Source organism: Equus caballus, chromosome 21, assembly GCF_041296265.1.
Source record: "Equus caballus isolate H_3958 breed thoroughbred chromosome 21, TB-T2T, whole genome shotgun sequence".
Taxonomy (NCBI): domain Eukaryota; kingdom Metazoa; phylum Chordata; class Mammalia; order Perissodactyla; family Equidae; genus Equus; species Equus caballus.
The window spans coordinates 41,753,308-41,779,688 of NC_091704.1; the positions used below are offsets into that span (position 1 = coordinate 41,753,308).

Here is a 26,381-nt window from a genome sequence, read left to right on the forward strand (position 1 = left end):
TTATCAAAAAGTAGTAACAAGCATATTTTTTTTCAGAGATATGTGAAGAATATATCAAAGGAGTTGAGACAAATTGCCTCTGGGAAACTGGAAATGAGAGGGAAGGCAGGAGGCTGTTCCTTCTCCTAAGATCATTAGAGTTATTTGACTCCTGTTAAGCTTGAGTTCTCTGGAACTCATTTACTGGGACGTGCTCTTGGGATGAACGCTTGTGGGAGAGACCAGAAGGAAGAACAAGGGAGCCCTTTCTTACAGGTCGGCTCCCACGGGAAGATGACAAGGTGGAGGGTAGCTCCAGAGAGCAAACAGGAGCGTAATCAGCACAGAGAGCGTGTTCACGCTCGTTTTACGGGAGTTGGAGAACAGCGTCTTCAGCTCTTTTAACTTAACTCTTTAAAAAATTGATACGTTCTTGTCATATACATGCTTTAATTCAGTGGTTGTTCTACTTTCAAGTAGCCTGCCCTTGGAAACCTTCCCGTTCCCCGCCCCCCCCCAAAATGTCTATGGGTCACATAAAAAAGATCTGAGCATTCTTGCGGTTGCAGGGGTTGGGGATTCACTTAGTTAAATCCAGTGTTTCCCAGATGTGTTTGTCCACAACCCCCTTTTCAAATCACATGATATCCTAAGGAATATACTTTAATAAACTTATTTAATTGTGATTGGGCTTTCTTCAGGAGTGCAACCTCCAATTATGGCCTTGTTCTTAGAAGGCGGTATGACTCCCTTTATGTGGAAGAGTCCAAGAACTTGCTGATTGTGGCAAACACAGGATCTGCCTATACGTGCCTGGTTGAACATTGTAAAATGGAACCCAAATGAAACACAACACACCTAACTCAAGAGAGGAGAACCTGGGGGGTGGGGAAGGGAGGGCTTGGAGGCTGTTAGGAACAAGGTTTGAAAGATACTATAAGCAATGAGGGGAATTACAAGAACCCAAATGGGAAACAGTTTTGTTTTTACATAAAATGGTGCAGAGTAGGGGAGGGCTTTATCCCCAGGAGGCTGGACAGAGGAAAAGGAGGCGCACTAAAGAACAGGTGGGGTAGGTTCCAGGAGAGGCAGGCAACTGGGGTTCAGGGGGATTAGAGCATTTGGTTTCAGTCTAAACTGGCTGTGTCCGGAGCAGCCAGACAACAGGAGTCTGAGATCCAGCCGAGCACTCTGCCTCAGTGGGAGCCAGCCAGCCTGGGGGAAAGGGACGAGAACTGTGAAGCGTGACTGAGGAGTTAGGTGTCAGTCAAGACCAGATGACTCTCAGAGCATCTGTAATTTCTCCATCTGGGTCTCATTTGTTTGGTAAGCTTCCCCATGCTGGGCTAACTTCCCCCTCTGAAACAGAGACTGTCATAAGTTGCTACCCCTTTGCAGTGGCCTGAAGTCAAGGGGGAGAGGCAGGGTGGGGAAGACAGAGTAGTCTTCTGATTCTAAGATGACCCTCCAAAGAGGAGAAAAAAGTGGACATGTCTTTCCCCTTGATCCCTTAGGAGGGGGCGAAGAGGTGAGTTGGGGTGAACATGAAGTGCCCTGCAATTCAGCAAGCCCAGGATTTCACCACGTGGGCTAAGGAGAGATGGTGGGGATCTCCTTTACGTGTAGTAGGCATGTTTCCCTTCTGAAACTGTTCTTAAAAAATATTCAATAGACACAAAAGAACATTTAAAAATGTACATAGGATAACAAAACCATAGTGATAAAAACAGACCAGTGGTTGCCAGGGGTTAGGGTTGACGGGAGGGTGTGACTATCAAGTTTCTTTGCGATGTTGGAAGAGTTCTGTATCTTGACTGTGGTGGTGATTACACTAATCTATACATGGGATAAAACTTCATAGAGCTACACACACACACACACAAAGACTACATGGAAAAGCTAGTGAAATTCAAATAAGTTCTGCAGTTTAGTTTATACTATTGCGCCAAGCTCAATTTCCTGGATTTGATCATTGAACTATGCTTATGTGAGATGATGTCATTGGGAGAAGCTGGATGAAGGATGCGCAGGAACTCACTGTGCTTTTATGAAATTTCTACATGAGCATAAAATTGTTTCAAGATAAAAAGCTTAAAAAAACTGGGGGAGTTTAAATAATAAGAACACAGCAGAGATCCGCTACTCCATTACCAACTACGCACTTCAGGAAAGAGAACATGTCCATTATTTTGGAAGCCTTCAAAGCACTCCCTCCCGACTCCTCCCCCATCAGAGATAACTACTACCTGGATTGTGGTTTTCATCATTCCTTTGCTTTTCTTTTTAGTTTTATCTCATACATTTATACCCCCAAAGAATATGTTGTTTAGTTTTCCTTGTCCTAGGATGTTATGTAAATGAAATCATTCTGCATGTGATATTTTATTACTTGCCTTTTTACTCAACTTTTTCTTTCTGAATTCTGTCTGTGTTGTGTATAGCTATTTGATTTGTTCATTGATGTACTCGTTGTGAAACCAACTTGTTTATGCATCCTGTTGTTTATTAACATTTGGTCTGGTTTCAGTTTTATTTTTCCAATTACAAACAGATTGCGCTGCTATAAACATCCTTCTACTTGTCTCCTAGTACTCAGGGCAAGAGTTTCTCTGGGGACTATACCTTGAAGTACAATTACTGGGTCAAAGCGTTCAGCTACTTTTCTCGTTTACTAGATGATGTCAAATTATTTTCCAAAGTGGTGTAACTATTGCTGTGCTTTCTCAGTAACATTGAGTATTGTCAGGATTCTTACTTCTTGTGTGTATGATATGTAGAAAATGGTATCTGATCATTGTGGTTTTAATTTGTATGTTTTTTAAATTTCTAATAAGATTGAGCATTTTCCATGTATGTTGGTCCATTTCTTTCTCTTCTTCTATGAAATACATGTTTAACACTTTTGCCCATTTATCAGTTGGATTGTTTGTCTTTTTCTTATTGATTTATGGGGATTCTTTAGATATTCTGGAGATTAATCTTTTGGGTTGCAAATACCTTCTCCCAGTTTCTGACCTACATTTTAACTTTCATTATGGTGTCTTTTAAGGAACAAAACCTCTTAATTTTAATATAGTTGATCTCATTTTAAGAATCATTTCATTCATAGCATATATTTTTCAAAGAAATCTTTACAAACCAGAAAACCATAAAATTATTCCCGTATATCAATCTTTAATAAACTTTATAATTCTACTTTTACATTTAGGTTTTTAATATACCAGAAATTAGGTTTTATGTGTGGTGTGACAATTTCAATTTTATTTTTTAAACATCTGGGTAATTCATTTTCTCCATACCCATGTTTTGAAAAAACTCACATTTTCCCCTGGGTATCTGCAATGTCAGCTCTAGAAAAACCAGCCAGATTTCCATGCGCTTGTAGATCTGTTTCTGGGCTCTATATTCTGCTGCACTGGTCCATCTGTATGTTTTCCCACCAATACCAGACTATCTTAATTGCTTTAGCCCTGGAATAATTTTAATATCTGGAAGACAAGTTGTCCCATATGGTTCTTCCTTTTGAGTGTTTTATCTATTCATGGTCCTTTGCTTTTTCATATACGCTTTAGAATCAGCTTGCCAAGTTTCCCCAAACCCAGGGGAATTTGTTTGGAATTATGTTGAATTCATAAAGTCATGTATCTTCAAGTAAATGTGCATATAAACCTGACCACATCTTGCAGCCAAATAGGTCATTTGTACAGCATTACACTTCCTCAGATCAGTGGGGCATATCGCAGGCAGAGTGGGTTCCGTTTGGAGGTAACACGAAGCCAGTGGTTCTTTCCCAGCTCCAAAATATCCTGCCTAATAACGATATGGAAGGAGATCCTGCACTCAAATTGCCATGAACAGAGTTTTCACTTACAAAAAGCTGTTCCCTAAGTCAGAAGATCTCAGGGATGGCAATTGCTGTTACCTGAACACATCAATATAATCCAATGAAGACTGCGTTTGTGGGTATGCCTAAAACAAAATACTACAGCTAGCCCTGGAAACCAATGCTATATAACATAGCAGTCAAAAAAAGCCTTTTACATCTATCCGTGTCTTCCCATCTATAAATAATTTGTAAGAATTTTTCATCAAGGACTATTGTCCAATTCAAATCAGAATGTGTGATTATGCAATATGGCTGCAGAGTGAGCATAAAAAAATAGGAAGAGTGTGATACTCTGCTTTTAGATCAAATTAATATTCATAATCTTCTTTGAAGTTTAATTGAGACTGAATAGGAAAGCCACGTGAAGCCTAAAGATACTAGACATATGTTACTTGTCAAGCCATTTTTCCCAGTACCAATGCCTGAGCACGACATCATTTATCTTGGTCAGTGAAGCTCAAGGAAGCATTGTACTTTGGCTTCACTTTAAAAGTCTTGTATGTTGATGTGTATCCCATGTCTTCTAAAGATAAAGTGCTGTTTCACTGACATTACTCATCATGTCAAAGGCTTTCTGGTAAAGTCTTCAGGCACTCACCTTGCGGGAAAAGACATCAGTTTGCCACTTCCTAAGAAATGGGCTGTTTATAATGTTATGTCATAATTTGAGTCTTGTGAGGCATTGATTAAAGACAATAATGGCACAGAGTCAAAGAAAATATACAGAGTCTGACCCTTAAGAGATGCTCCAAAGTTGAGGTTTGTTTTTGTTTGACTGTAGGGTCAATTCAGTTGACTAATATTATCTGACTCTTAATCGTATTAATATGATTCAGAAAAGGCACCACTTTTCAAATGGTCTAGATGTTTAATCCAAAATTACATAACAGTTTCTGGTTGCATGGAGAGGCCAAGCAAGATCTTATAAATGAAACTTAAAAGAGAGCCTTATCACCATAGGAGCATTCAGGAAAGTTCACTGAATCGACCCAAGATGGCGCTGGGGTTTGGAGAATGATTATAATGGTAAGTGGAAAGAAACAGCCCTGATTGTCAATCGGCTAATGGCATTAATTGAGCATCCATTTGAGATATATCAGTGGTCATCAAACTTTTTTGTGTGCTTCCTCCTAAAAGAAAAGCTGCATGCCTGCTCCTATTTCTGCTGCCAATGTGGGGCTAGCCAAGGAAATTGCCACGGAGGATTGCTGCACAGGCACAACTTGCTATGCTAATTAACTAAGACTGTTTCAGGTGGGACGGAAAACCAAGATTGGTTAGAGTACAAGGAAACTCAGGTGTTTCCCCTTAAATTCTAGGATAATTAAACATTAGTTAATATTTCTTAAGGGCCTGCCATGTGCCAGGCCTTATTCTAAGCACTTTATATGGTTTATCTCATTGAATCTTCATGAAAACCCTATGACGTAGGTACTAGAATTATCCTCATTGTATAAAGAACTGAGGTAGGGCTTAAGCAGCAGAGAAGCAGTCATGGAAGCCAGGCATTTGGCTCCAGAGTCCATGTTCACAACCTCCACGCTCTTCTGACCCTTAGCTTGTCTCTCCTGTCTCTTCCCAAGGTGGTCATCAAAACAGCTTTTGCCTGGGAGCTTAGATGCCTCCTTGAGTCTCTGTTTTCCTCAGAGCTTTATCTATCTCAGAGGGGAGGGCTGCTGCAGCTTTCTGGACAAGGCCATGCCTATTTATGGTTAGGGTGTACTTGCATTTCCTGCTAAGCTGCAGCTTCAGCATGCATGGCAAGTGCTTCCTCCTAGTGCTGGGTGTGCAGGGGCAGGGAAAGGCTCATCTCACTTTCCTGAACCCGAAGGGGCACAGAGACATCCTAAAGTGGTGAGAGTCTCCCTCAACTGAACTGTACCTGTTTGCCTGTAGAGTCTGTCCTTGGTGAGCTTCTGCTCCCTACAGGATTCCTAGGCATCATCCAGAGGTAAATCTGACTTGGAAGAGAAGAACCAAAAAAAGGAAAGAAAAGAAAACAGGAGAAATGGTAGCTCTACGTCAGTCATAGTCACAGCTGTTACTAGGGGAAAAAGGCAAGTTTAGAGAATAAACTCTTACCCTCATGAATTTTGATTAGAATTGCCTTTGGGCCAAATTTTCTCATTAGATGCTAATAAATGTTTTCCATCATGTGCAAGGAAGGTTTTACAAAAATTCCATTTCCCAGAACTCTGTGAATGAAATGGAAACCCCCTTTTCTGGTTGTGGAAAAAAAAAAAAAAGACAAAAGGTTCCTAGCTCAGAGTTTCTTGAGTCCCCTCTGGTTTGGCTAGGTGGCGCCCTAGCCTAATGCATGGGCTTCCTTGGCGCCGGGCGGCCGCTTTCTGTGGGGGGTAAGAGTGAAGAGAAGGAAGAAGACTTCAGCTTCTGCGGTTCTCCCCAGGAGTTAGTCAGGATCCTCAGATCGGCTGACAGGAGGTAAGAGCCACTTGCCAAGGCTCTGGCCTCTGTCCTTTTAGGGACCGTTTCCTTTTATTCCCCCTTTGCTTTTCTGGGTGATCACAGCCAGCAGTGAGAGGGCTTCTAGGCCCAGCTTTTGGCTATTGAGGAAAATTGTGGAGGATCTTACATTTGATCCTAAATATTATGTTTCTCTCTATCTGAGTCTCCCCAAAGTTGTCCAAGAATTTGGGAAGGACAGACTAAGCTCATGTTGAAGAATGAAAGGAAGGGACAGTCATTCAAAGGTTTGCACCAGCTCCCTCTCGTCTCCTGAGCAAGGTCAGTGTGTGGGGAAATCCTGACCCCTGTCCTCCCCTGAGAGCCCCAGTTTTCCAGCCTCCACGGGGACTGGGATGACTTTTCTCCATCCCTGCAGCTCTCAGAGCCAGCTTGTTGTGGAGGAATAGAAGGTCATGTTGTAGGGACCCGGGGGTGCGGGGGTTACAGTTCTGAGAAGCCCTAAATTGTCTGAAGGACGCCAAAGAACCTTTGACTTGAAAGAGCATCTCCTTTCCTACCCTGCCAGAGGCCCAAAACTCCCAAATTACTGAATTCTTTGCCTGAAGGCCTTAAAGACTCCTTAGGACACAAACGCAATAGAAAAGTCTTTTAATTGGAAAAGTTGGAGGAACAGTCCCTTGCAAAATGGCACTGCTCAGAGAGAACCCCAGGGAGGAGCCAGGCGTGGGTGGAGTGGTTGGGTGGGCTGTGCAGAGGCAAAAGGAGAGAACCAGAATGGAGACAACCTTCACTCACTGGTGTCTTTTCGGGGACACAGCTTCCTGTCCACCTGCACTGTTTGGAAGCTGGGAGTCAGGTGCAGATCTGTGCTTGCCAAGGCCATGTGCCATGAGGTTTCCAGAGGAACCTGGCTTTCGACTACTGTCCCGATGTCTCCATAAGCACACACACCCATCTGCTCATGAGTTTTGGTTTTGGTTTAAACACCTTCCTGCCCCAGTTGCTCTCCCCTGAAATCTGCTTCATGCTTAGGGCACCTGACAGCCGTCATGGGTCCTTGTTGGGGACACAGGGCTAAAGAGGGGCATCAACTAAGTGAAAGATCATCCATATATGTTCCAGGAAGGCAGCCTCGTAAACAGTCATACTTGCACAAGCCCCCAGACAGAAATACGGATGCCCCAACAGAACATATTTCCGAAAATAGATAGAAGGGAGAAAACACTTTATAAAAGGAATTTATGAAAAGAGAAAGGAGGAACAAAAATAAAGTTTGAAAAAATTATATATGTATATCCACAGGAAGGTAAGGAGAAACATAAAAACCCCAAATTTGAGTGAGAAAAGCTGAGAATAAAATTGTACGTCTATGGATTTTCATGACTACATTGTGAATTTATTTGTGCTGAAACTGCCCTAGAGACATTTATTTGATCAAATACAGGAATTCTTACAATGCCCTGTCCATCGTGATGCATCTCTCTATTTTATCCTTGGAGAATCCATCAGCCTCCTTACATTTATCTCTGACATAGCAATGATGCTTCTTTTGGCAATAAACATCAGTAAACTTAAGTGCCATGAGTCATATTTTCAATTTTTAATTAAATCATAGTCTAGCTGGAGTTTGATTTATTTAGGCCTGAATTAATTTAGACCCTGGTTCACACAAATTTACATAGTTTATTAACAAATCATGATAGCATAGATTGCAAAATCCCTTCGATAGATAAAAATGTAGATTGTAAAATCACTCTCTTATCAAGCAAAGAATGGGAGAATGTAATTTCTAAGGAGGGTGTTAACTTTATCCTTAAAACTAGCATTCTAAAGGAAATCTGTTGTATTCCTAAATAAAGACATTTATGAGCTCGTTGAAAGATATTTCATCCCATATGTTTTCACTCAGAGTTTTAGTGATATGGCAAAGCCTCATTAAGAATTAGTGGTGCTGATTTTTTTCTCTTTCCGAGAATGGTTACAGATGGTCATAAATCCATACAGTAAGCATCTACAAAAAACTCAGCTGCCTAATTCCAATATAGTAAATACTGTTTTAAGCTGCAGAAGTGTGAGTCATACAGATGTCACGTTCCTAGAATTCTGATAAAAAAAGCATCGTGGTTAATTAATGTTCCCAGGAAAGGGTCATGGCTTACAGGAAATGAATTGGAAGGCGACAGGATGAAAGAGTGGAGACATAGCATGCTCTGGCTGAGGATCATTGGTGAGATCTTTTTTCCTGAGGCCAGAAACTGACAGCAGCCTCCAGGAGGACACTAAGTCATGCTCCCACATTTACACTCAGATTTGACCAGACTGGAAATGACTAGAAATGCAAGGGAGGAAAGAGAGAGGGAAGGTGGGGCAGGAGGGAAGAATGAAAGGAGATGCCTGCTAGAGGGGCTAGGCGGGGTCCAGGGAAGATGGCTGAGGGAACATCAGTGAAACCCCCTCTGTGGCTGATCTGATCTGAACCCTGCTGTCAAGTTGCTTTTGTGGGTTTGGCTTTCATAGAACTTCTGAGTGTTAAATATGAACGATCGAGCACAACTGGCACTTCAGCACTCATGACTCAGTGAAACGTGCGGCCGATAGCAGGCCAGCTTGTAGCCCTCAGAAGGGAAAATGAGTCAGATTCATCTTCTGCAAAGGGCAAAATGAAGTTTACTTTGTGGGAAGAAAGCAGGCTGCTCCCCCTGGTTGTGTGCGGGAGTGGAGTGGAGCCTTCTACCCTCCTGCGTCAGTGACCTGGCGGCTAGGGTAGACGGATGGGAGGATCCGGAGACCAGGCCTTCCTGGAGATGCTCAGATTGCCTACTCATCCATCTTGCAGTCCATTCTTTACACTGGGTTACAGCCCCCACATTTCCAAACAAACCAACAGGATGCAAAGCCCAACGCAGGGTTGTTTTTTTCTGATAAATGGTTTGATGGACATGAAACATTTACAAAGGTCTAAAAATCAAATCAAATTTCATTACAGGCTTAATGAACTTATTTGTCAGAAAGAAATCAGGATTCTTCCAGGAAGTCTGGAAAGGGCGGGTGTCGTACTTCTAGCAATTCCTGAAAATCCTCATGTATTATTAATTTTTCTCGAAGGAGGGGCTGTGAGGGCCTTTGTGGGTTTGCAGCACCAGAAGCATAGCTGTGTTTGTCTCCAGGAGGAATGCTAAGCTTCTTTTTGAAAAAGTCATTTTGATATGACTGTACTTTTGGTGGGGGATTGGGGTGGGGAGGGGATGATCATTGTATAATCCAATCAAATGTCAGGTATCCCTAAAGATCGGGGCAGTTTGGGCTGACCCCAAGGAATCGGGAGACATTAGCAGACTCCTTTCCCTGCTCTGTGCCTGGCAAGGGCACCGAGGGCCTCATCGTGGATGGGATGAGAAGAAAAGTCAGGTTTTGGTGAGAATCTAAGTACCATCTACCAATCCATCAGCAAACACTGGAAAGTCCCATTGGCAAGTGATATTGTTTTTGTGAAAATGATGCTTTACTGAATGGAAAAAAGAAGCCAAGAAAATCTGAGTAGTGTTTACAACGTGTCATAGGAGTCAAGACGTGTGTTCGAAACCCAGTTCCACAACTAACTAGCTGTTCGACCATGGACAAATCGTATAAGTTCTCTGAGTCTCAGTTTCCTGGATGACTAGCGTTTTTAATCAATACAAGCCTGCCTAGCTCTAAACTATCTTTCAAGTCTTCTAAGTTTCTTTTGTTGTATTGTGGATATATCTTAACAAGGAAATGGAGGACCACTACTTGACTTTTTCTATATCTCCCACTATCTTTTATAGAATATGTAGAGTTTTGGGACAGGGACATTATGGTGACATGTTATCAACATCCTTTCTGGTATAGTCTGCATCTGTAGTGAGAGGATCTTGGCCCTGACCTTCAGGAAGGCACATGAGAAGTCAAAGCATCCTTGGCCGTTGTAGGTGCATATTGAAGAGTGGACATCATCACTGCAGTTGGGTTGCCCGAAATTCAACAGAAAAGACAAAAATGACTGTAATATACACTTAACTTAGATCTACACAGAACAAAAAGGAGTTGTAAGAGGCCAAATAAGGGTAAGGATAGTTGAGGACTGGATGGAGTTGGGCCAGCCCTGAGCTGGGAGGATGTGCTGGGTGGCAGCTCAGCCCCTTTCCTGCTGAAATCTCAGTGATGTCCATTTCTGCTCCCACTTGCATGGAAAGTAGGCAAGAATGACCTTTCCTGGCTTGGTTATTATTTGCACGTATGGCCCAGTAACTCACTGAACAGCTGCTGCCATTTCTGTCTTGGGTGGAGGGAAACCCTCTTCTTTTTGTATTTTTGGATCCCAACCTCTCTCACCTGTCCTGAAATTAGCATGCAATGTCTAGAATGGTTCTTTACCCAAGGAGTCTATAAAGTCTCATCGGTTTATGGGGCTTGGGAGGAGATGCTGAAATCAGGCCATTTGCTCTCCTGTACCACCCTAGGTGGAAGTCTCCACAACGCAGGCCTGTGTACATGCATGTGTGTGGGTGCATATGCATGCGTATGTATGTGTGCATGTGTCTGCATTGGTGGATGAAGGGAGACCCATGGAGGTTCCAGAAGGGAGCTTCCTGGGCCTTGAGAGGGTGTCTATGATGGTTAATTTTATGTGTCAACTTGGAGGGTATTTTTGGATGAGATTAGCATTTAAATCTGTGAACTCTGAGTGAACAGATTGCTCTCCCTATGTGGGTGGGCCCCATCCAATCAGTTGAAGGCCTGAATAGAAAAAAAAGACCAGCCTCTCCGAGCAGGAGGGATTCTCCAGCAGACTGCCTTCAGACTCCATCTGCACCATTGACTCTCCTAGGTCTCGAGCCTGTCAGCCCACATTGCAGACTTGGGGCTCACCAGCCTCCAAAATTGTGTGAGCCAGTTCCTTATATTTATACACACACACACACACGTCCATGCACACACACACATCCTATAGGGTTTTTTCCTCTGGAGAGTCCTGACTAACACACTGTCCCTCTTGTACTTCCCTTTTTCCTAGCTCTTTCTCTTCTCTGTTCACTTCCTGTAGTCTTTTTGCTGTAAGTCCTTTTCCTCCTATTGCAGGTTGGGTTCCCTGGGAAACAGAATTTAGGCCACAGGATGTTTATCAGATAGTGCCCTTGAGGTTAACACCTGTGAAAAGGATGGAGTGGAACCAGGAGTGGGATGAAGGAGGAGTAGAATTTCAAAGTTCCCCAAACCTCAGTCAACCCCATGAGGCGAGGTGGGGCTCTGGAGCTAAAATGGCCTGTCAGAGTTGTCCCACACAGGGCTGAAACGCCAGCCTCTCTGTCCCCACCTCAGTTGGTCACTGAATATGGGCAAGTCCTTGGGCCAGGTGGGTCCCTACAGCTGAGGCAGACCTGTGGGGCCTGGAGCAGAAGGCTGCCCACTGACAGCATTCTGAACATCTGGGGCAGCAAGTACCCCCTTGAAGGGGCAGGCAGGGGGTGCATCTTCATGTCGCCACACCATGCCACAGGCTGCCGTTGTCCACCAGTAGACATTTCCCCCTTTTTAAGTGCCTGATTTTTATGTGGCCACGTAGCTGCCCAGGATACAGACTCCACTTGCCAGCCTCTCTTGCTGCCAGGTGTGGCTATATGATTCACTTTTGGCCAATGGGATGTTAGCAGAAGTGTGTGTGCAGCTTCCACAGTGTGTCCTTAAATGGAGAAGTACGTGCTTTTCTTCTCTTCTTTTTCCTTTCTACTCATGGGAAGACAGATGCAATGACTGGGGTTCCAGCAACTACTTCGGCTATGAAGTTATCTTAGTAATGGGGATTGCGCATGGCAGAGCAGCACAGAGAAGGAGCCCAGTTCCCTGCCCCCATGGATTATTTACCAACCTTGTTCTGGCTACCTCCAGACTTCTTGAACATGAGAGAAAGATCATCTTTCTTGTTTAAGTCATTCTCATGTGGTAATTTTCTGTTTTTTTACAGGTGAAACTAATTCTGATTTACACTCTCATCTTCCTGCTTCTACACCTTTTGCCAAGATAAAACCCATGACTCCCTAGAAAGGTAATCAAGTCCTATACCATTTTGTCCTTTCTTGTGTTTTGCATTCTCTATAATGGTCTTTCTCCTTGGCCTAACTTCTGCAGGTTGAGCAGCTAGAAAGGGTGAGCTGTGGTCTCGAGAATACTGGCTTAGAGGAGGGCCATGCATATATAGGGTGAGCTTTGGCCCGGGGAAGGAGTGAAAGGACTTCCACTCGTCCTATGGCTCATTCCCTTTCTGAAAGTCCAAAATTCAACCCACCTTGTCATAACAAGGATTAATTTCCTTCATAATGTAACCATTTGGTTAGCATGAAAAACTTGTATTAATCCTATCCACATACATTTGACTCTGTTTCATGCCAATTAGTACTGAGGCCCTTTTGTATTAAGGGAGGGATTTGGCCCCCCTTTGCCCTGGGTTGTATTGTCAAATTGTATTACTTTAGCTGACAACGAGGAGCTTCTGCCCAAATCCCTTTCTCTGTCCTTAGAGTAAGGGTTGGGGGTAGAAGACATTTTACTTCTTCTTGCACCCCAAATTTGGAGCACCCTGGGCAAAGATGGAGAAGTGGGAAGCAGAGGTCAGGAAAGAAGATGGAGCAATCAGAACGGGCAGCAGGGGGTGCCCACAACTCATTGTGGAACACAAGCTCTAAGGTGGCTCCATGATCTTCGCCTCCTCTTGTTCATGCTCTGATCCCTTCCCTGGAGTGTGGGCAGGTCCTGTGGCTTGCTTCTACCCAATAGGACACAGCAAAGGTAGTTAGATTCTGATTATGTGTAGGTGATCACATTAAGCACAATTGTGATTCCCACCTTGCAAGGAGGTCCCCTCCTTTGCTGCCTTTGGAGAAGAAAGCTGCCATTGTTGTGAGCTGCCTATGGAGGATGTGGTGTGGCAAGGAGCTGAGGGCAGCCTCTGACCAACAGCCAACAAGAAAGTGAAGTGCTCAGTCCAACAACTGCAAGGAACTGAATGCTGCCAGCAAACTTTATGAGATCAGAAGTGGATCCTCCCACAGTCGAGCCCCAGATGAGACTGCAACCCCAACCACCACTTTGATTAAAGCCTTGACACTAGGAAGAGGACCCAACTAAGTTGTTCCTGGACTTCTGGCACATAGAAACTGTGAGATAATGAACGAGTGTTGTTTTAAGCTTGTAAATGTGTGATGATATTGTTACACAGCAATAGATAATTAATATATCTGTGATAAGGAATTTGGCCTTAGAAAGGAAAAGAAAATGCACATTCCTTTGATGAAGACTTTTCAGAGCAGGATAATTGTGCTCTGGCAGACTGGGGATGGATACACAGCGGGTGAGGACTATGGTTTGCTATATAGTTTGCTGAATATTTTTAAATAGGAGGAGGCTGGATGGCCAAAAAGGAAGCTGGAAATTCAGCAGTTCAGGTATGAAAGTAGCTAGAACCAACCACGGGAATTAACAAGAAGAAGGCTGTATAAAGTTCTGTGACAGAGAAGAGACAGTTGATCTCTTTATGGGGGTGGGGGGGTGGGATTGAAGCAAAAGGCAAAAAAAAGCTATATTTTACAAAAATGACCAGGATCGGGATTTGGGTTGGGGTGCTGGAGAAGATGGAGGTGGTGGTAAGAGGTTGGAGAGAGTTCTGCTCTCAGATTGTGGGTGGCAGGTCAGAGAAGCATTTCTGAGAAAGGATGCTCCAAGGGGCAGAGCAGTGAGGCGGACGCAATCTAGCTCTGTGGGCTCTGGGTTGGAAGGCATGTGTTTGAGTCCCAGATGCACCACACATTATCCGTGTCACCTTGACCAAGGGCCTTTGTCTCTCCAGGCCTTAATTTCCACATCTGTAAAGTGGGGCTAATTCTAGGACTGGCCTCATAGGATTACTGTATTGGGCCCATGAGGTCACGCATGAGTAGTGTCCCGCCTGGCACATAATAAAGGCCTAATCAATGACAACTTTAAAAAAGACTACTGGATGAGGAGACATAAGATTGGTCAAGTTCAGGCTTTCCAAAGTACTTGTAGTGATCAAAAGCCAATTGCCTCAGCCCTTTGAAGTGAAATGGCCCATTAAGGTGTCATGATTGCTGCAGCCAGTGATTTTCTTCCTTGGCTGCATGTTGAAATTGCCTGGGAGATTTAAAACATATTGATGCTTGGGCTCCACTGCTAGAGATTCAGATTTAATTGCCTTGGGGGATGGCCTGAGCATCACAACTTTGAAAAATCCTCCAGATGATGCCAATACGTAGCCAAGCTGGAGAATCGCTGCTTTATCCCTTTATCCATCCCTTAATGCTTGCCCCCAATTGCTTCAGGTGTATCGGTTTTGTTTACCCAGTTAGATAGCAAGGTTTTGTGGACTCACCTATGTGTTATCCTTCCTTGTCTGGCAGGGAACTGGAAGTTCAAAGACTTGGATTCTTGATCTGGGTTTTCCTAATTGGCTGTGGGACCCTGGGTTATGATAAGATAGAGCATGTACTATGTCCAGACACTATTCCAAGTACTGCACATGCGTTAGTTCATTTATCCTATCAGCCTGATGAGATAGGATCCATTATTTACCTCCGAGCTGATAATAACACAGAGAACTTAGTAACTTGCCAAGGCAGCAGCCCTGTGCATCTGGGTGTGAACCCAGGAGGCCTGAGCGTCCACCATGAACCCCTCCATCCTCCCAGGCTGATACTAGGCTGCTCCTGATTTTATGCATCCCTAAGTGGAGGAGCTGGACCATCATTGGGTCCCTCCCAGCTCTGATGTTCTGCTGCCCCCACAGCACCTAACAGCGATATCCCGGAGTGGATGGTCTGGCGCTGCTTGGCCACAGAATGATTGTTAAATCAAAGAATCCCGCTCAGACCAGAATGGGTGCAGCAGGACAAGGAGGGAGGGCACCTGGAAGCTGGGAGGATGGCTTTGCTCAAAAAAGTGACCAAGCTAAAGGGATAATGTTACACTAACCACCGTGCATCCCTCTGCACGTTAGCCAAGCTAACGAGTATAGGGATGTGTTAAAGTCAGCAGATACTAGTTTAGCCTAGGATGCTAAAAGATGAATTTCCTTGCATAAAAAAAAATTATCAGGAACTTTGGGGAATAGTACCTAACAGTTGGAGAAAAGATGAAAAAGTCTCTTGAGCGGATGTGGCCCAAGAAGTAAAAAATAATTCTGCATGGCTGGAATTTTCCATGGCTGCTGGATTTTAGGATGGTTAAGTCTGATGTTCAATTTTAAGCTGATGCCTGCTGTTCCATGGGGTAATACCCTTCATTAGCACTAAACTATCCATAAAAGTCTGTTAGACACACAGTCTTTTGTTGGTGAGCTTTGAAGGAATGAAGGAATAGGGATGGTGTCCATCATGGAGAAAAACAATGAGGAAGATGGATGATGGCTGCAGGAAATAATACATACTAGAGAGAAAAAGTTTAGGGGAAGCAAGCAGAGGTGTCAACGGAAACGTAGGTCCCCTAGGAATTCTCAGATATATCAGGTGAACACTACGCTTAAAGAAATTTAATTTAACGTATTAAAGGACAGGAAGATCCTGGGGTCTGAGGGACTGGACACCCAGGAGGCTGACATGTAGGCTATTCAAGGTAAAAGAAGACGCTGAGATAGAAGGAGGTGCAAAACGTAATTTCCCCAGTGAAACAGAGAGTAAGAAAATAGAGACTCCTTAATCTACCTAGATTTTGAAAAAAAGAAGAAAGGTGAGGTGGAGTAACTCCTTCACCTGGGCAGGGGTTAGAAGAGGCAGCTCCACCCCAGCTTTTTCTTGGGTCCTGCACATGTCCTAAAAGGGGTCCTCAATTCTGAGGAAAACTGGGATTACAAGAGTTTCAGAACACTACTGTCTGCTCTACTGCGGGGAGAAAGGCCAACATAAGCGGTCCAGGAGGTGAATGAGCACACGACTTTTAAAAGCTCCTCAGGAGACTAAATGTGTAGCCAGAGTTGGGAACCACTGTCCTGTCCAGAGAGCTATGCCGGAAGCGCACACCCGGGGACGGGAGGATGCTGGCAGAGGCACGGAAAGGGATTTGGTTGAAGCTTAGAGCTCGTGTGTTTCTACATTTCTTAGTTTTAAACTTATTTGTTGGTGGTGACACTGTATGAGGTGAGCATTCGGAAGACAATATTAGGAATTTAGGTGTGAATAAATACCCAGAATAACAAATGTGGCTTTCCTTGCATAAAATCTTGGCAAGAACTTTTCCAGACAGAAAATGTGCTGACATTGGATCTTAGTTGCTGGAAGGTGCCCTCAGATCCCTTGGCATCCAGATGAAGGAGGCCAAACACAGTGGGATTGGCTCAGAGACCTGTGGAGGTCCCAGCTCTTCTCAAATGTCCCTCTGTAAGATCGGGAATTCACAGCTTTAAGAACAAGAAGAGGCTTTAGAAAATTTCAAAAAGAATTAAAAAAAAAAAAACCAGAATTAAAAAAAAATCAAGACTAAGAAGTGAAGTGCCTGGCTCAGGAAACCTGGCCATTTAGCACAAAGCCAAGACTAGAATGGAGTCTTTGAACAACCGGCCTATTGCTTTTTCTCCTAAACTTGTCTACCCTTCAAACACAAGTGTTAATATGTGGGTGCCCTTAGGAGAAGTAATCTGACTTAAATTTATACTCAATTGTACATGACTAATATAAAAGGGTCCCCCCACCCCACAGCAGGTTATGATAACTGAGTAAAATGCATCAAACTTAGAAACCTGAACATGGAGAGAGAGAGGAAAGTGTCAAGACTGATGGGAAAGGTCAAAGAAAGGGGGCTAGGCAGGAGCATGAGGGCAGACAGAGCCCATTTTACAGCTTAGGCTAACTCTGGATCTCCAGAGCGGAACATGAGGTGGACCCTCCCAGGACAGTGGAAAAGAGAGAAGAATGACATTATGTTAAACATGCTTATGAGTGGACGCATTTTAAATTAACAAGTGCCAAAAAGCCACCCACCCACATGGAGCTCAGAGGAAGCCCCTAAGGCTGGCCGCCAGTGACTCAATCCTATTAGCAAGAATCACTTGCGTTAAGGCTATTCCTGCTTCATCCAAAAGGTTTTCAGTTACCTTCAGAGTCAACAGGAAATTAATCAGCAAGTAGAAAATTGAAAGAAGATCTGCATCTCACTGTAGAGGCATTAAAATGAAAGCAGATTTGGCGAAATGGCAAGGTGATTTTTTTCTCTCTCTCTCCTACTCTCTTACTTAATAAGTTGAAGATTCCGAAACTAATAGCCTGAGGAACAGAAGCTCCTTGGAGGAGGGGTACACACTGCCCTGGGACCTGCACCCTTCTGCTGAGCACGCCAGCTTGGTCGCCATCCAAAGAGCTCCCCCTTTACTCTCTCAAAAAGCCCCTGGAAGCCCAGCCCCGCTGAGACGCCATCTGTTTAGAACTTCCTGAGCTCATCTCGGGCCGCATCTCTGTCCCGCATTGTTTGACTTGCCTCTCCCCGCTAAGCTCTTGGGGGAAAGAGCTTTTGTTTTTCTTGTTTTGGAATGATTTTTATTTATTATTGTAAGCCTGGGTGGAGAATGTACTTCCTTGCTTATCTTACAGCTATGTAGAAATATTAAAGAATAATAATAATACTTGGATGCGGTAGAGAACATAAAATTCTGCCTACCCTATAACCTTTGCTCTGCCATCCTGAAAATCGAGGAAAGCAGCTTCTCTGTCTCCCTTATTATGGCAGCTGGAAACCCAGAGACGCTAAATCTAAGAACGGATATATGGAAGGATGGCAAGAAAACTTTTCTCATTCTCTCCCACCAGCTTCTGAACTATTGATCTTAAAACGTCCCCTTCCTCTGCCTGCCCCAAAGTGGTCGTGAAGAGAATAGATATGGAGACAAACGCATTTCATATGGAGTCTTAGTTAAGACCCTTTGGGTTGCAAATAACAGAAACCAGCTCCAGTTGGTGTAAGCAAGCAGGATGTTTACTGGAGAACCACTGGGGTTTCTCACAGGACCCCCAGGCAGTTCTCAGAGGCCTGCCAGGAAATTTGGCCCATGCTCTTTGCTCTCTCTCTGACTCTCATCTTTGTTTCCTGGACCCTACTAAATATGAGTTCTGTGAAAGCGGGGGTTTTATCTGGTTTGTTTCCCGCAGGCTCGCCCATGCCTAGAACAGTGCCTGGCAGGTAGTATGTGCTCAGTCAGCATTTATTACTCTGTTTCTCTGTCGAGCAGCTTCTTGTGTTCCTGTGTGGGCGTGTCCGAAGGCAGCCAACCCACAATACCCACATTTCCATCTCCGAAATTTAGGTGGGTGTCAAGTGTCCAGCCAGGGGATGGGGTTGCCTAGCAAATATGATTGAGGTAGAGCTGCTGTCTGCATGAAAAGAGAGTCTCTTTGGCGTGAGGCAGACACCATCACACATGTTTACAACAATTGGGCAGGTGGTGGTCGTTGGGGCAGACAGCGTTTGGGAAGTGGTACATGGTAATTCCCAGAAAGAACCATCTTTTGGTGAGTGGCCAACCAGAGGGGACTCCATCTGCTCTCATAACATGAAACTTTCTTGCAACTTTGCTGATATGTTGTCAGCCAGTCTCTCTTTGGACATGTCTAGGGGCAAAGAAAGCACTATTTCTTAAGAGTTGTTCACTCCATTTTTTAACAGATCTAAGTTATGTTATCTGTCTGACCTCAGCCTCTATTGGTCCAGCTCTGCCTTTTGGAACTATAGACAGCAAATTTCTTTTCCATAGGACAACGCTTAAAAAATTATTTGGGGGCCAGCCCCATGGCATGGTGTTTGAGTCTGGCATGTTCCACTTTGGTGGGCTTGGTTTGTGGGTTCGGATCATGGGCATGGACCTATACCAGTCGGTGCCAGCCAGGCTGTGGTGGTGACCCACATACAAAATAGAGGAAGATTGGCACAGATGTTAGCTTGGGGCAAATCTTCCTTAAGCAAAAAATGAGGAAAATTGGCAATAGATGTTAGTGCAGGGCGAACCTTCCTTAGCAAAAAAAAAAAAAACTTTAAAGAAAGTGATCATGTCACTTTGAAGTCTTGTCCTTGGAATGACCAATAAATGCTTCTGTGCAGTCATTAGATTGTGTCTAGGGTTGCTTGTCTCTGATTCCTGAAAATGACAGAATCAATAACTCAGCTGTGAATGGAAGCTAGGCCTCTGAGAAAATGGACTGCAAAATCTTGGACCCCACCCAAAAGATAGGCTTCCTGTGAGTGCTCAGGGAGTCCTACAATAATCTGAGGCATCCATACTTGAAATTTAGGATCCAGTTACCCTCCCAACACCAAAGTTTCTTAAACACAATGAGCAGCGTTTCCATCATTTCATCCCTGGGTCCTCCCAGTTCTCTGAGATAAATTCACCATGGTCCACCTGCCTGAGCTCATTCAGGTCTGCCAGGTACATAGGCCAGCTCCTCTCTTGGCTGGGTCTTCCATTCTCTCAGGCCAGTAAGCTTCCGTTTTCCCGCCTGACGTGAGAAAAAGGAAAGGGAAGACAGGAAGAGATGGGGAGAAGGGAGGAAAGAAGAGAAGGGGGAGGGAGGAAGAGGAGAATTCAGAGTGTGCTTTTTTGGTTCTGCCCCAATTTATATCACACCACATGCCCTATTTGACCGACTGCTATTTTTTTGTGCATCTTATTTAGCATTTATCTAAAAATAAAACTTTTGGGGGGAACATTTTCTGGAAGTAATCATGAGAAACTGTTAGCAGTGCCACATTTAGGGACAGGAGCTGGGGCAGGCTTGGTGGGGACAGGAGGTTTCAGTTTTCCTTGGGTGTTTTTCTCTACTGATTGAATTCTCCGAACGTGCCAAGGAGACTCATCTAGAAAATGGAATTATGGAAAATGTTACTGGTTTTCTTCCTAATTCCTTTCGTTTTATTAAAAATATTTAAAAGATAAAAATAACCACTTTGTTGTTGTTTTTACAACAGCAACAGATATTATACGTATATGGAGCACTTACTTTGCACCAGGCACCATGCTAATATGCTCTACATATGTTGTCTTCTTTGTTCTCCAACAACCTGGTGGCGGGGGACTTCTTACACACAGTTTAAAGATGAGGAAATGAAGGCACAGAGCAGTTATACCACTTGTCTAGGGTCACACAGCTACTAAAAGTCAGTGCCAGGGTTGACCCCCCATTCTATCTGACTCCATAGCCAAGGTTTGATCCATCATGTGATGATGACTCCTTCCATCATTTATTGGACACTTTTTTTAAAATTTGGGGTTCAGAGAGCACCTTGGGCAGCCGCATGATTTCTTGGGACCACTCTTTCCAGTCCCGATGGCCAGTGTCGGATGGAATTGTTGTCAGAAGGTCTTCGTAGGCATCGCAAAGCCTCTGTTTTCCCTGCACTCGGAGAGTCCGCCCCCTAAAGTTGAAAGCCCCTGTCTGAACTGATCCTGTTCCTTCCTGCTTTCCCAAAAGTTGAAGCTGCTACTTTCTGTCTAGTTGCTTTTCTTTCCTTAACTAGTTTGTCCCAACTGATCAAAATCTGGGGCAGAGTAATGATTCTCCTTATCGCTTTTTCAGCCTTCTGAGAGATGAAGCGGTCGTCAGCCACAGGAAGAGTTTATTGCATCTGTTTTTCTTCACTGACCTTACCCCTGTCTTGCCACATAATAAAATGCTCTGGGTCCTGCATTCAGCTAGTTACTTGGGGTTTTGTTTGTTTATTGTTAACCACAACTGAACTTCAAGTCTGGGAATAGTTTCCAAGTTTCTGGAAATAGTCAGTAAGTGGCTCCCTGTCTTTCTGTTGTTGCTATAGATCCATTTTGAGGAGAAGTTCAACCTCAAAACCTCTTCAGTTCCTCCCTCTCAGTTGCTCTTCCCCTCCCCCATATTCAATTAATGACTGTTCTCTCTTCAAAATATCTCTCACATCCCACTTCCATAACTATTTTTACCACAATAAATAAAACAAGGTCAGGCTTTGGAAACGTCTTAACCTACAGTGTGGCAAGAACTCCTAAACGGGACCAGGCGCCATGTGATTTTCTCACAGTGTCCACCCCACTCTGAGTGGTTAACCTAAACCTGTCACACTCATTCCATTCCCCTACCCAGAGACTTGGGAACAGCTAGGAACGGGCATGTGGCCTGATTCCGTGCAAAAAAGTGTGAGGGGATGTCTACCATAGACCTTCTGGGAAAGATTTCCTTGCTCCTAAAAGAACAGAAGGGTTGACTTCTTTGCCAACCTTTGCGTCCTCTGATGTGCAGTGTCTACCATTCCTCACGTGTGGCCCACGGAGCCTGACCTTCCTGCACATTTCTTGTTATGCGCAATTTCAGTGTCCATATTTTAAAATACAAAGCATCTCAACAGATTCACCAGCCTCTCTGCCCATAAACTTACCATTTTCCATCTTACTCACGCCAAATTAACCACCCGAAAACATAAAACGCCTTTTATGACTTCATTCTTCTTCTCAAGTTACCCTCTGTGAAGGGAATTGAGAATTAGAGGCCAGGGTCCAAGATTATGAAAATATGTACAATTCTGTAACTTTCTTCCTTCCCCATGCTTGTTATTTTAAAATATTATTCCATGCTTGGTCATTTTCATTCATTCAACAAACATTTATTGAGCATCTATTGTCAGGTGCTATGCTATACCCTGGAGGTACAAAAAAAAAAAAGAGTAAGAGTCGGTTTCTGCCGTCATGGAACTTACAATCTAGTAGAGGAGTATGACAGGTACTAATGCTGCTCACTCAGTAGATGCCCCCTTTCTTTCTTCTTAACAGAACCCTGATTTTGTTCAGACAAGAATGTGTCTTGCCAATAGGAATGATTTGTACTTTAGAGTGAGCATGTGAATGAAACTTAAGGGGAAGTCTACTGGGGATTTAGGGAAGGATATTCCTCTGGATAAAAGGCATGAGCCAGCCACCTACTTCCTTACCTCTTGGCGTCCTGGGATGTGAGACCATGATGTGTGGAGCAGTGGCAGCCATCTTGAAATTAAGGGAAAGGCCAGTTGACTCAGAGATGCTCACACAGGGCCTTGACATCATTGAACTGCTCATCCAACTTTGAAACTGTATACATCCGGACTTAATTTTCTATAAGGTGATCAAGTGCCTTTCTTGTTTAAGCCATTATTAGTTGAGTTTTCTAACTAAAATAAGGGAGAAAGTCATGCAAAGGAGTATTTGAAATACAGTATAATAAAAGTAATTATTGAGTTATACATAGGAGGGCAGTATACTTAGAGGTATACAAAGATGATAAGTAATACTCTATCCTGACCCTAAGAACCGGGTCTACTCCCCTCCTCATGGTTTCTTTACCTAAAACAATTCTCCATTGACCTAGTTAGGGCTAGCTTAGCTAAAAAGTGTTTTAAACACAAACCAACTATTATTAGCCTTGGGAATAAAAGAGTCAATTCAAGCACAATTTATCAATTTCCTGGGCAGTCTGCAGACTCCCTGGTGGCTTAGAGTAAACTACGTATTACCATTCTAGACCTGTGTAGGTTTTATCAGAAGTCTCACCCTCAAAGGCCAGCCCTGCACTACCAAAATGTCAATTCCAGGCCCTGGATCTGAAGCCACCATCCCGGGATACCTGAAACCCGAAGGCAATACCACATGTCAATTTCCTACAGAAAACATTCCCTTCCTTGAATTGTTTTCTCTTTTAACTTAACTCACCAATTTTCAATCAATTATCTTTCCATTCAAATGCATGTGTTTTATGTAAATTGTCTTTCCTTCGGAGCCCTGGGATGGGCTTGCATTTCATCTCCCTCAAGTTCATCTCGGTCTCAGCATAGCTGATCTGACCCTAAGTGCCTGCAGATTCTGCAGATCCCTGGTGGAAGGAACACACAGGGCGCTGCAGAGTACCTGCCCTGCTCAGCACTGTCACTGTGCCGGTGAGCTGGGGATCGAGATACTGCTAAGATCCATTTTACAGGGAAATATAGTGATTGACTGAGGCCGAGTGGGGACAGAGACTAGAAATACTCATCTATTGATTCTGCAGAGGCTTCCCTCTCCTGTACAGGGTACTCTCACCAACCTGGAGTCTTGTGTCTGTGAGGCTTAACTTTACCAATTACAGCCCACAGGGCTGTTACTCAGTGGGGCCCAGCAGTCTCACACTGTACCCTGTGGTCAAGCAAATCAGGCGTACCACAAATGATTTTCAGTCCAGCCTCACATCTTACCAAATTTTCCAGCTGGATAGACAACAAGCCCCATGAGGTTAGGCGACATAGCCCTAGGTTACTGAGTGAGTCAGCTGCTCAGCTATGTTGTAAAATGCGGGCCTGTTCAGGCTTCCAGGACTCCTCTCTAACCAGCAGACCACATGGTCCCTCTTCTGCAATAGGATCGGTCTGTCTGCAAAGAAATGGAATTAAGCTATTTAGCAAGTGGTTTCTGACTCTTGCAGAAACACCAGCAACAATAGCCACTTCTACACAACGTTTTAAGAGAGCTGTTTGTTTTGGCCACACTTCACTCTATTACACATTCCTGCCACTTAATTGTCCTTGCAAAGATAAACAGAGACCTTCTGAAGCAGGGCTGGAAGCTGGAGAACTCAGCCAACCAAATGTTTGTTAAATTGAGGAGGAAAAGGGGGTCGGCTCCATATATTCAGCTGGACTCTGAAACGACACCATTTTCGCTAGAGTCATCCCTCTTTTGAACTTTTTGAACTTTTGTATCCCTCTCCTACTGCCTTCCATTCTGAAAGAAAGTTTAAAAATATGTTCTAATTCTTGGTCTTGTTATTATCAAACTACTTCCTATGACCTTCAAAGGTCTTTGGCGAGTTCAAAGCTCGCCCAAGGCACAGTATGCAAATGTTTTTCCCTGCTCTTTAAACATATCACAACGTTATAATGATGTTGATGAGAATAGTGGACAAACACCTTCTAATGTTTTAGTGGACCTTGATAAAGGACCCTCATGAGCTAAGAGCTGTGCAGAACATGGACCTAAACATGAGTTTCTCCCTTAATAAAGGCAAGAAAAAAAGAAAACACAGCTGTTTATACACATCTTTTCCTCATCGTCTATGTGCAGTTTCTAGCTGGAGAGTGAGGGCAGATACAAGCGAGTTGGGGAGGTCAATTCCTGCTCACGTGAGTTAATGATCTAGCAGGATGGTGAGGTCATGCCAGGGTTACAGCTAGCTAAGACCTTTTACATGGAGGCAGAAGAATCATCCAGTGGCTTTCCTGAGTCTCTGGGAATATTGAAAATTCAGAGTCAATTTACGAAGGTCACATTTAGGGGTTGAGTGAAAGTAAGAATGGGATCCCTTTTGGCCACACCTTGTACTTCTGGAAACATGTTCACGTCGGTTATGTCCTGTGTGTTCTGTCAAGAAACTCACAAACTGTGGAGAAAGTGCTTTATAAAAATGGGCATGTGAGGAATGGAAATGGGAATGAGGACTCCCATCTCCAATCCTCAGCTTCTGATTCTTCCTTTTTTTTTTTTTCCTGCTGAGGAAGACTCGCTCTGAGCTAACATCTGTTGCCAACCCTCCTCTTCCTTTGCTTGAGGAAGATTAGCCCTGAGCTAACATCTGTGCCCATCTTCCTGTATTTTGTATGTAGGTCATGGCCACAGCATGCCTGATGAGTGATCCAGGTCTGCACCTGGGATCCAAACCCACAAACCCGGGCTGCTGAAAGGGAGCGTGCTGAACTTCACCACCACACCACGAGGTTGGCCCTCCTACTGAAAAATGTCAGAAGAGAAAGTAAGGAGACTAGTTATGTTAAAATTATGCTTTATCCTTTGAACTATTAGTAAACATGCACAGAGCACTACGAAGCACATGGTACAGGAGAATAGACATTTTGTGGATCTTATCAGTTAATTGAAGGAAAATAAGTGTCTTAAGATGGAAAGGACCCAAGACATGAACCAATCGCTGTCTTTGCACATGCTCTTCCTTCTCCTGGAGCGCCACTCTTTGCCTGTTTCCCCCTTACTTCCTGTGGAAGCCTCAGCTTAGAAGCCACCTCCTTGAAGAAACTAGCCTTGTTCCTCTCACATTCATCCCCCTCCTGTTGATCTCATAGCCTTTCTCAGTCTCATAATATATACTTCATTGTATTTTGTTTGAAATTACCCTGTCCAGCACTGCCCAACATTGACCCAAGCTGTTTCAGAATACATTGTCTATTTAACATGTTTATTCCTGGAGCCTAGCACACAGTAGGCCTATATCCAATATTTTTTTTAAATGAACTAATAAAATTCTGTCTCTCCACGGAAGGAGGCAACAAGGAAAAGGGTTTAGTGGTGTAGCTGGGAGAAGAGGTGTATTAGTTTCCTATGGCGGCTAGTAGCAAATTACCACAAATTAGGTGGCTTGACAGAAATTTATTCTCTCACAGTTCTGGAGGCTAGAAGTCCGAAATCAGTGTCACTAGGTAGCAATCAAGGTGCTAGCAGGGCTGTGTTTCCTTCAGAAGCTCTAGGCGAGAATCTGTTCCTTGCTTTTCCCAGCTTCCAGGGACTGCTGACATTCCTTGGTTTGTGGCCACATCGCTCAAGTCTTCAAGGCCAGCCTCTCCAAGTTCCTCTCTGCTCTGTCTTTCCATTGCTTTCTCTTCCCTGTGTGTGTCAACTCTGCCTCTGCCTCTCTCTTAAGGACACATGTGATTACCCTGAGCGCCCACCCAGACAATCCAGGATAATCTTCCCATCGAAAGATCCTTAACTTAATCATATCTGCAAAGACTTTGCCAGAGAAAATAACATTCACAGGTCCCACGGATTAGGACATGGATATTTTTTAGAGGGGTGTTTTTCAGTCCACCACGGGAGGCTTAGAAGGCAATTTTTTTTTTCATGGTGATAAAGGAGGTAGCAAGAAGAAGTAATTTGATGAAGAATAATATAACTGATAGAAAGAGCAAACCCTTTGAAAATGAGGAAGTGGATAAAGAGGGAATAAAAGAGAAGTTATTATAAAAAGGAACCAAAATATTTAATTTGGCAGTCTAGGGAGACAGACTCCATAGCCCAGTAGTTAAGAAGTAGTTAAGAGTATAG

At 43.8% G+C, this 26,381-nt stretch overlaps 1 long non-coding RNA gene across 5 annotated transcripts in view; it reads left to right on the plus strand.

Moving 5' to 3' along the window:
* The window catches only part of LOC111769784 (uncharacterized), a 216,300-nt gene that overhangs the window by 29,685 nt on the left and 160,234 nt on the right, over positions 1-26,381 (plus strand). For 4 of the 5 annotated variants that reach the window (XR_011430142.1, XR_011430144.1, XR_011430143.1 and 1 more), the window contains exon 5: positions 12,276-12,356. This is a non-coding gene — a long non-coding RNA (uncharacterized lncRNA). Of the gene's footprint in view, positions 1-12,275; positions 12,357-24,931; positions 25,078-26,381 lie in introns of all 5 variants that reach the window. The other variant, XR_011430141.1, reaches the window with a different exon arrangement.